This window comes from Alosa pseudoharengus, unplaced genomic scaffold (assembly GCF_046254945.1).
Source record: "Alosa pseudoharengus isolate Yale_2024_CS ecotype anadromous, Long Island Sound unplaced genomic scaffold, YU_APseudo_1.1 YU_APseudo_1.1_scf_9, whole genome shotgun sequence".
Lineage (NCBI taxonomy): Eukaryota > Metazoa > Chordata > Actinopteri > Clupeiformes > Clupeidae > Alosa > Alosa pseudoharengus.
Window position 1 is genome coordinate 4,954,146 of NW_027468881.1, and position 6,893 is coordinate 4,961,038.

Below are 6,893 nucleotides of genomic sequence, written 5' to 3' on the forward strand. Positions count from 1 at the left end.
TAGTTGACTGGAGTGGGCCACAGAGACCAGATGAAGTTCACATCCCTGAATTGGAGCTGTCCCGTGCTTTGTCTGCCACAGAATTGGCAACACTGCCAAATCCCTCTGTCCCATTCCCAGAGACAATACCTACTTACATTGAGACTGTACGTATTCTTCGAACCTTGTTGGAGCATTGATTTGGGAGTTAAAGACTGCATCAGATGAAATGACAAAATGAATGTTGATGAATGTAATGTAAATTATTTTAATAATAAAATGACATTTTAAAATACCAGTATATCTTCAATTCATCACATAAATGGAGTGTTTACATGTTTTCACATAAATGGAGTGTTTACATGTTTAAATAACAATTTGTTTTTCAAGTAATACTAGTTAACTTTTGTTCAAGTAACAGGTTTTTAAGCTAATACAGTGTTTACATGTTAAAATAACAATTTGTTTTTCAAGTAATACTAGTTAACTTTTGTTCAAGTAACAGGTTTTTAAGCTAACAAGCAAAAACAACTAAACAAACATCATATGAGAGGCACTTTTTAGTAGCACGCACGCGCGCACACACACACACACAATTTGTTTTTCAAGTAATACTAGTTAGCTTAAAAACCTGTTACTTGAACAAAAGTTAACAAGCAAAAACAACTAAACAAACATCATATGAGAGGCACTTTTTAGTAGCATGCACGCACACACACACACACCGCGCGCGCACACACACACACACACACACACACAACGCACGCACACACACACACGCGCACACACACACGCACACACACACAATTTTATGCTACGCCAAATGTTGGAGCCCATAGAATTCCATTGCACATGTTTCTTTTGAATAATTCGAAATCTCTGAGAATGGGCAATTTTAAAATTATATTGCACGTGTTGGCCTCAGGGAAAATCTTGCCGGATTCTGAAGATAAAAACTCTATAGTTGGCTGGAAAAGGAAGCCATTTGGGGGGACAGAAGATGAGCCCGAACAGAACTCCAGGACTTTTTCCAACGTTAAAGGGGCACTTTCTCCTTCTGAAACGAAAGTTGAGTTTGTTGTTGAAAACGGATTTTCCCTGTATTTCAAACACCTGTCCCCTGTTATGGTTATGAGATTTGGCTGGCACTTTTGTCCAAAGCTACTTACAAATAAAACAATACAATAGTGAAATTAACAATGAACAGTTTTCAAAAGTTGTTAAGACTATATTAAGGAGAATAGCAATAATAAACATTTTAAATGCAATCATTAGCCTAATTAAAATAAACATTGTAAATAAAAACAATAAAATACTATAATATAATATACAAACCCTTACTCACAAGAAACACTTCATTTACTAAGTGCATGCTTAAAGGTTGTATCAGCGATAGCGGGGATACGTCACTTCTGTTGATGTTCAAACAAAACAGAGAGCTAGCTCGCTACTCCCTCCCCCCCGTGCAATTAAAACTCTCCTAAACGTGCATCTCGTCGGTTATTGGTTGCAATTGTTGGTAGCAATTGTTTTTGTGTACAGATCTCGGAGCCTAGGCTGCCTACAGAGACGCGTTTTTTTGACGGCCTGCTTATGGGGCAGGCAGCTAGCGGATCGTTTGGAAAGATTAGATGAATGTGATCATTTATGTTTGGGCCTTTTCTTGGGCCTGAAATCGATGATACAACCTTTAACAGATATGCCTTTACATCCCTTCTTAAAGACCCAAAACTAGAACAGGAACGGAGAGCACTGGGCAACTCATTCCAACTAGGAACCACTGAGGAAACAAGGAAGGCTTTAAAAAGGCAGATGGTTTATTACCTTCAACATCAATGAGCCAGTCTCTCCAGAAGCATATGGTTTGATTTTCCCGTTCTCTAGTGTGGGTTCCTGTTGCTGAGAAGTTTACTTGAAAGAGTGATGACAAGTCAGTGGCCTTCAAGGGGGCCGCATTCTCCACAAACAATCCATGGAAGAGATCCGGGTGAGCCCTTATCTCCTGGAGGAGTCCGAGGGTGTTGAAGCCCTCCACAAACCTGAGCACACAAATCAATGTTAACATTAGTTATTACAAGGCTCTCTTAATAATGCTGTAGAATGCTCCATTCACTTGAATGAGCCCACCCAACGTTCAGATGTCTGACAATTTTGTATAATAGACTGCTGCCAAGGAAATATGTTTTGTGCCTCTGAATTCAGTCTTTCATATATATAATAATACGTCCCTTCAGGACGAAGCAAGACCCATCCGCGTCGGGGTCCTGTTCGCCCTGTGGGGACTTAATTTTTCGATAATGACTGGCGGACAATACAGTATCCCTTACTTATTTAATCATGGAGAGTCCTAAAATTTAAGGTGTAGAGAAATACCAGAACAAATCTGTCTCACAAGTTTAAACTAATACTTACTGTTGCAATGCAGCATGTAATCTGCCCGCAACAAAGAATTCGACAGCCGAATTCACCAGGGCATCCCTCTGTTTGAGAGTTGTGATGTTCCTACACGCTCCAACAAGAGCCAGGCTGTCCTCTGCGTTCTCAATTGCCGCTTTCGCGTTTTGGACTGTTCTCGCTTCTTTGATCTAAAAGATCAAACAATTGTTGCACTGACAATCTGGAATAGACTTTTATCAAAAATCCATGATATTCCAGAAATTTCATGACCTGTGGGAACCCTAATTAAAAAAAATAATAAATAAAATAAAAAAAACTCACCTTCAACATTTTCTCCTTAAACGCCTCATCACTTATGTCATCAATTGTTGCTTGGGGAGTAGGTTTGTCGCAAAGCTGGCAAAATAGTCTCTCTGAGAAAAAGCTTGGTTGCACATCTCCATGTACTATACACACAGATATCATCCTCGATATCTGTGCATACAGTTTTTTTTCCAAGGCTGCAAACCGAAAGTATTGAAAGCTGTAATATCTATTAAGCATCTGCCAAGAACCATAACTATAATATTTGATTACTGATGTCGTCACAGGGACTCAAAGTGCCAAATTCCGGAATTATCCTTTAAGCTGTCAAAAAACATTTCAACACAAAACTAGACAAACTAAACATTTTCATGCACTGTAATAAGGAATACAAGTAAAAAGGATGGTGGAATTACCAAGGGTGTCGAGGGTCAATCTCTTATCGGTCTCAGGTCCTTCAAAAATGCTGGACTGATGAATGGCCTTCATCAGAAGCCTCAAATACTCTCTAGTGGGTCCACCACCATCTATAGCACCTTCAGCGGTTTCTTCCGCATCAACAAACACCACATCCAGCCTAGCCTCTGGATTGAATCGCCGTCGGCTGAATGCCTGAAGGCTACTTTTGAAGATGTTGTGTACATTGCCAGTGTAGTCCCTGCATATGTTTACTTGATTGCTTGTTGGGGCTGAAGTGTCGTCAACTTTCTCCCGAAGACGGTTAAGAATTGTTCTAAGGTCAGTCCTGTGGAAATTCAAATAAGCGTACAAACAAATAAGGTTTTTAGTGATGGGAAAAGCAGATTTTGGAAACAAGGAGACAAGAGAAAATATTGTGTCGGTTTTACAACTATTTTATCAGAGGATTTGCATGGGAGTTGTTTGTAGAAAAGCATAAGATTTCATACATAACAAGGACCGGGCATATTAAAACTAAAACCATGTACTGTATTTCTATAACAACATACCTTTCAGGAGAAGAACAGCGTGAAAGCACAGGTGATGACAAGAGAGAGGAGGGGGCAAAGTTGTCAGAATTGGAATGTTCAATTTCTTGGTTTGAATCAAGTGCTGGCTCAAACTGCAATGAATTAGTAACACAAAAGTGCTTGAATATGAGTGCTTGTACATTTGAATTGCTCTAAGTTAAAGGTGCTCTAAGCGATGCTGGGTAACGTCACATCTGTTGACTTTCAAACAAAACAGAGAGCTAGCTTGCTACTTCCTCCCTCCCCCTCCCTCCGTGCTGCTCCCGTGCAATTGAAACCCTCCTAAACGCGCATCTCGCCTGTGATTTGCTGGAACAGTTTGTTATGTTTTTATGGGCTAGGTTTGCCCAGGTTGTTTTTGTTGCCTTTTTTGGAGCCTGGGCTGTCCACAGAGATCAGGTTTTGTTACAGTGTATTCAGGACACAGACAGCTAGCAGTTGGTTAGGTGATGTTTGCAGTAAGTGACATCAAATGTTTTAGCCTAAAACGCATGGCATTGCTTAGAGGACCTTTAACTTTCATACATTCTAATAAGCTTGCATTGGAATAAAGTTATCCATTCACCTTACAAACTAGCAAAATACTAAAAACAAAGGTGATGCAGCTAAGTTTCAAATCTCAAATCCCATGTCTCTCACCTCAGGATCATCAGGTTGAACCCAGTGCACATACAGTGTTCTTGACCCCCTAATTTTATTCTCCAAAAGTGTTCCAGACATGTTGCTTTTAAGGGTTGCTATTGACAGGGCATCTTGAATATGGAAACATTCTGTGGCATCATCATTTTCTCCCACAAAGTCGAATAAAATCTAAACAATGTTTAAAGATTTAAATTTACATTCATCTTCATCACTGAAAATATTGTGTAGTAGTCACTGTCTGTATCACAATAACAATAAAAGTGTACACCATAACAACCTGGATGGATTCAGATAGTTCAAATCTTCTTGTTCTGATAATGCCACTGGGGTATTTAAATCTGAGGGGAACCCCATGAGCTGCTTCGGAAATATGAGCCATTCTCAATTGCCTCTCACGTATGATCTGTGGGGGGGGGGGGGGGGGGGGTGTAATTAAATAAACTGTATATGCAATGGTTATGTTTTACACTTGTTAGTCTGACACATACCTTTCTGCGCCTTTCATCTATTTCAGATGATGCCGTCAGGAGATCATGCGGTGATTAATATTGAGAGAAAGTGGAATAGAACATTATGTCCAATATTCCAATATGTGGTTTAATGTTCTGCATTTCTCATTAGTGGGTCACTTTTATACTAAAAATATGATTCTATGTAATGACTGTATGATATCTGTACTGTCCCTGTGTATATCTGTGTGTGACTGTGTTTAGAGATAAGCATGAATATTATGACTTTGCAGTGTTTCACTGTTCTGCATGGCTGCGTCAGTAGCTATCTGCTCCAGATTGCCAGGCTGCCACTAATCAGGGTCTGATTCAGTGTAGTCCACGTGAGATGGGATGACCAACGGCATCTCCCGTCAGCCTGGAAGGATACTTAAACTCTAACTATTTCCTTGTCTAGTTAGAGCAGCTGATGGATCTTTAGGTGAAGTCATGCTGTCTCTCCCTTGATGCGCATCATTGTAAATAAACTCTATTCCTGATTTTTCATACTATTGGTCTGACTGGGTCTCTATTAAATCTATGGTATCAAAATTACCATCAATATTTTTAAACGAGACGATTAATATACATTTTTTTACCATGGTCGATGTTATTAATCCATGTCTTGAGCAGATATATAAGAGGTGACAGACGTACCTTTTCTTGATCAGCAACCAAAGACTCTTGGTACTCTTGGTCCTGCTGATGACGCACCGCTCTCCACTCATCCAAAGACTCCTAACAATAATTTTTCCAAGAATAAAATAATAGCAATAAAAAAGAAACTCAATTAGACAACAAATTTGAGACAAGCATGCGCCAATCTATAGAAGTGTCACAAGTTACCTGCATTGCTTCGTCTTCGGTTAAATCAATGAGCTGTAATGGTGAAGCATCTGTGGATGACTCTCCGTCGACTTCATTTGGACTAGGGGTGAAGCAGCAGTACTCTGGGCTGTCTGGAGTGCAAATGACGTTAGGCGATGCCCTGCCGTTTTCACTTGAATGCCTTTAAAGAAAATGAAAATGTATGTTAGTGTATTAGCGACCACACGCTACACTACACTGTTCAATATAGTACATTAGAGAAGGTTTACATCCTTTTAAAATTCACATGCAGGGGAGGGGTCAGTTAAGATCCTGTGCATACCTGCAGTGTTTCAGATGATCTTTTAAGTCATTAAAAAATATGTCTTCGTGACAAAATATACACTTCTCTTTTGGCCCAGGCACAACAGCCTCAAGTTCCACCTATGGTGAGAGGTTAGGAGTTAAAGTCACCAGACAAAATACGAAGGACAATACTAGTTTGTTTTGGATAATTTCCTTCTATCAAAATACTCTTTAAAACCTACAGGTATTACATTGATGTTTTTTTGCATCAGCCGGATGTATATGATGGCGCTCTTAATGGTGTTTTTTATGAATTTGATTGTATATCCTGTACTTGGACAAGGCATCACAGAGTTTTTTGCTTCTCGTCATACCCCCCAACCTCAAAATTTAAAATCCCCCACAGTCTGACAGTTTTGGGTAAGCTCCCAGAATATGTGCCCTAAAGTCCTCCACACTGTTCTCATCTCCTGCAAAAAAGAGAGAAAAAACAGAAATAACAAACAATTAATCGATTAGTTGTAGACCATTAAATTGACTAAGATGGCGATATGCGCCCAAATGCAACACATTCCCCAAACAAACTCTCCATCTTAGCCATAGCTAACTTGCTAGCGAACTTTCCATATTAGCTTACTTGCTAGCAAACTTTGCATCATCAGTCTAACTAGTAAAATAGTTGACATTACATGATGAACATTTTCGTATGGACATTCTGGGGGATGTTAATTTGTTTGAGAGAAGCTTCAACTTCTGGGTATGTAGCATTGTGGCATAAAGCTTAGGTAGTTAGTTTGCTAACTCTGGCAGAAATCTCCTTAGGTGTTCTTGTTCCATGTTGCAGCCCATAGAGTTGCAGCCACAGACTAGCCTACAGGAAAGCTGTTGCGTATGAACTCATTCGGAATATTTTGAAAACGTAAGAGCTAGATATTCTGTCTTCTCATTTTGTAGACGAGATTTTATCTTAGTTTTTATTTCA

At 39.5% G+C, this 6,893-nt stretch overlaps 4 long non-coding RNA genes across 5 annotated transcripts; all 4 read right to left on the minus strand.

Annotated features, from left to right (window-relative positions):
- Nucleotides 1-750: 750 nt before the first annotated feature.
- LOC143114728 (uncharacterized) lies at nt 751-2,418 on the minus strand. Its single transcript, XR_012984982.1, has 3 exons — nt 2,392-2,418; nt 1,804-2,018; nt 751-1,036 (listed from the first exon to the last, which is right to left on the minus strand). It is a non-coding gene; the product is annotated as an uncharacterized LOC143114728 (long non-coding RNA).
- A 7-nt stretch (nt 2,419-2,425) lies between these two features.
- Nucleotides 2,426-3,420, minus strand: LOC143114729 (uncharacterized). The gene is made up of 3 exons (XR_012984983.1): nt 3,096-3,420; nt 2,698-2,876; nt 2,426-2,564 (listed from the first exon to the last, which is right to left on the minus strand). It is a non-coding gene; the product is annotated as an uncharacterized LOC143114729 (long non-coding RNA).
- A 241-nt stretch (nt 3,421-3,661) lies between these two features.
- On the minus strand, nt 3,662-4,848 carry LOC143115155 (uncharacterized). Its single transcript, XR_012985060.1, has 4 exons — nt 4,799-4,848; nt 4,588-4,713; nt 4,308-4,478; nt 3,662-3,760 (listed from the first exon to the last, which is right to left on the minus strand). It is a non-coding gene; the product is annotated as an uncharacterized LOC143115155 (long non-coding RNA).
- An 873-nt stretch (nt 4,849-5,721) lies between these two features.
- LOC143115359 (uncharacterized) lies at nt 5,722-6,204 on the minus strand. Of its 2 annotated transcripts, none has more exons than XR_012985081.1 (3): nt 6,154-6,204; nt 5,949-6,049; nt 5,722-5,807 (listed from the first exon to the last, which is right to left on the minus strand). It is a non-coding gene; the product is annotated as an uncharacterized LOC143115359 (long non-coding RNA). The 2 variants fall into 2 exon arrangements; XR_012985082.1 differs by having other exon boundaries at nt 6,163-6,177.
- Nucleotides 6,205-6,893: the final 689 nt, after the last annotated feature.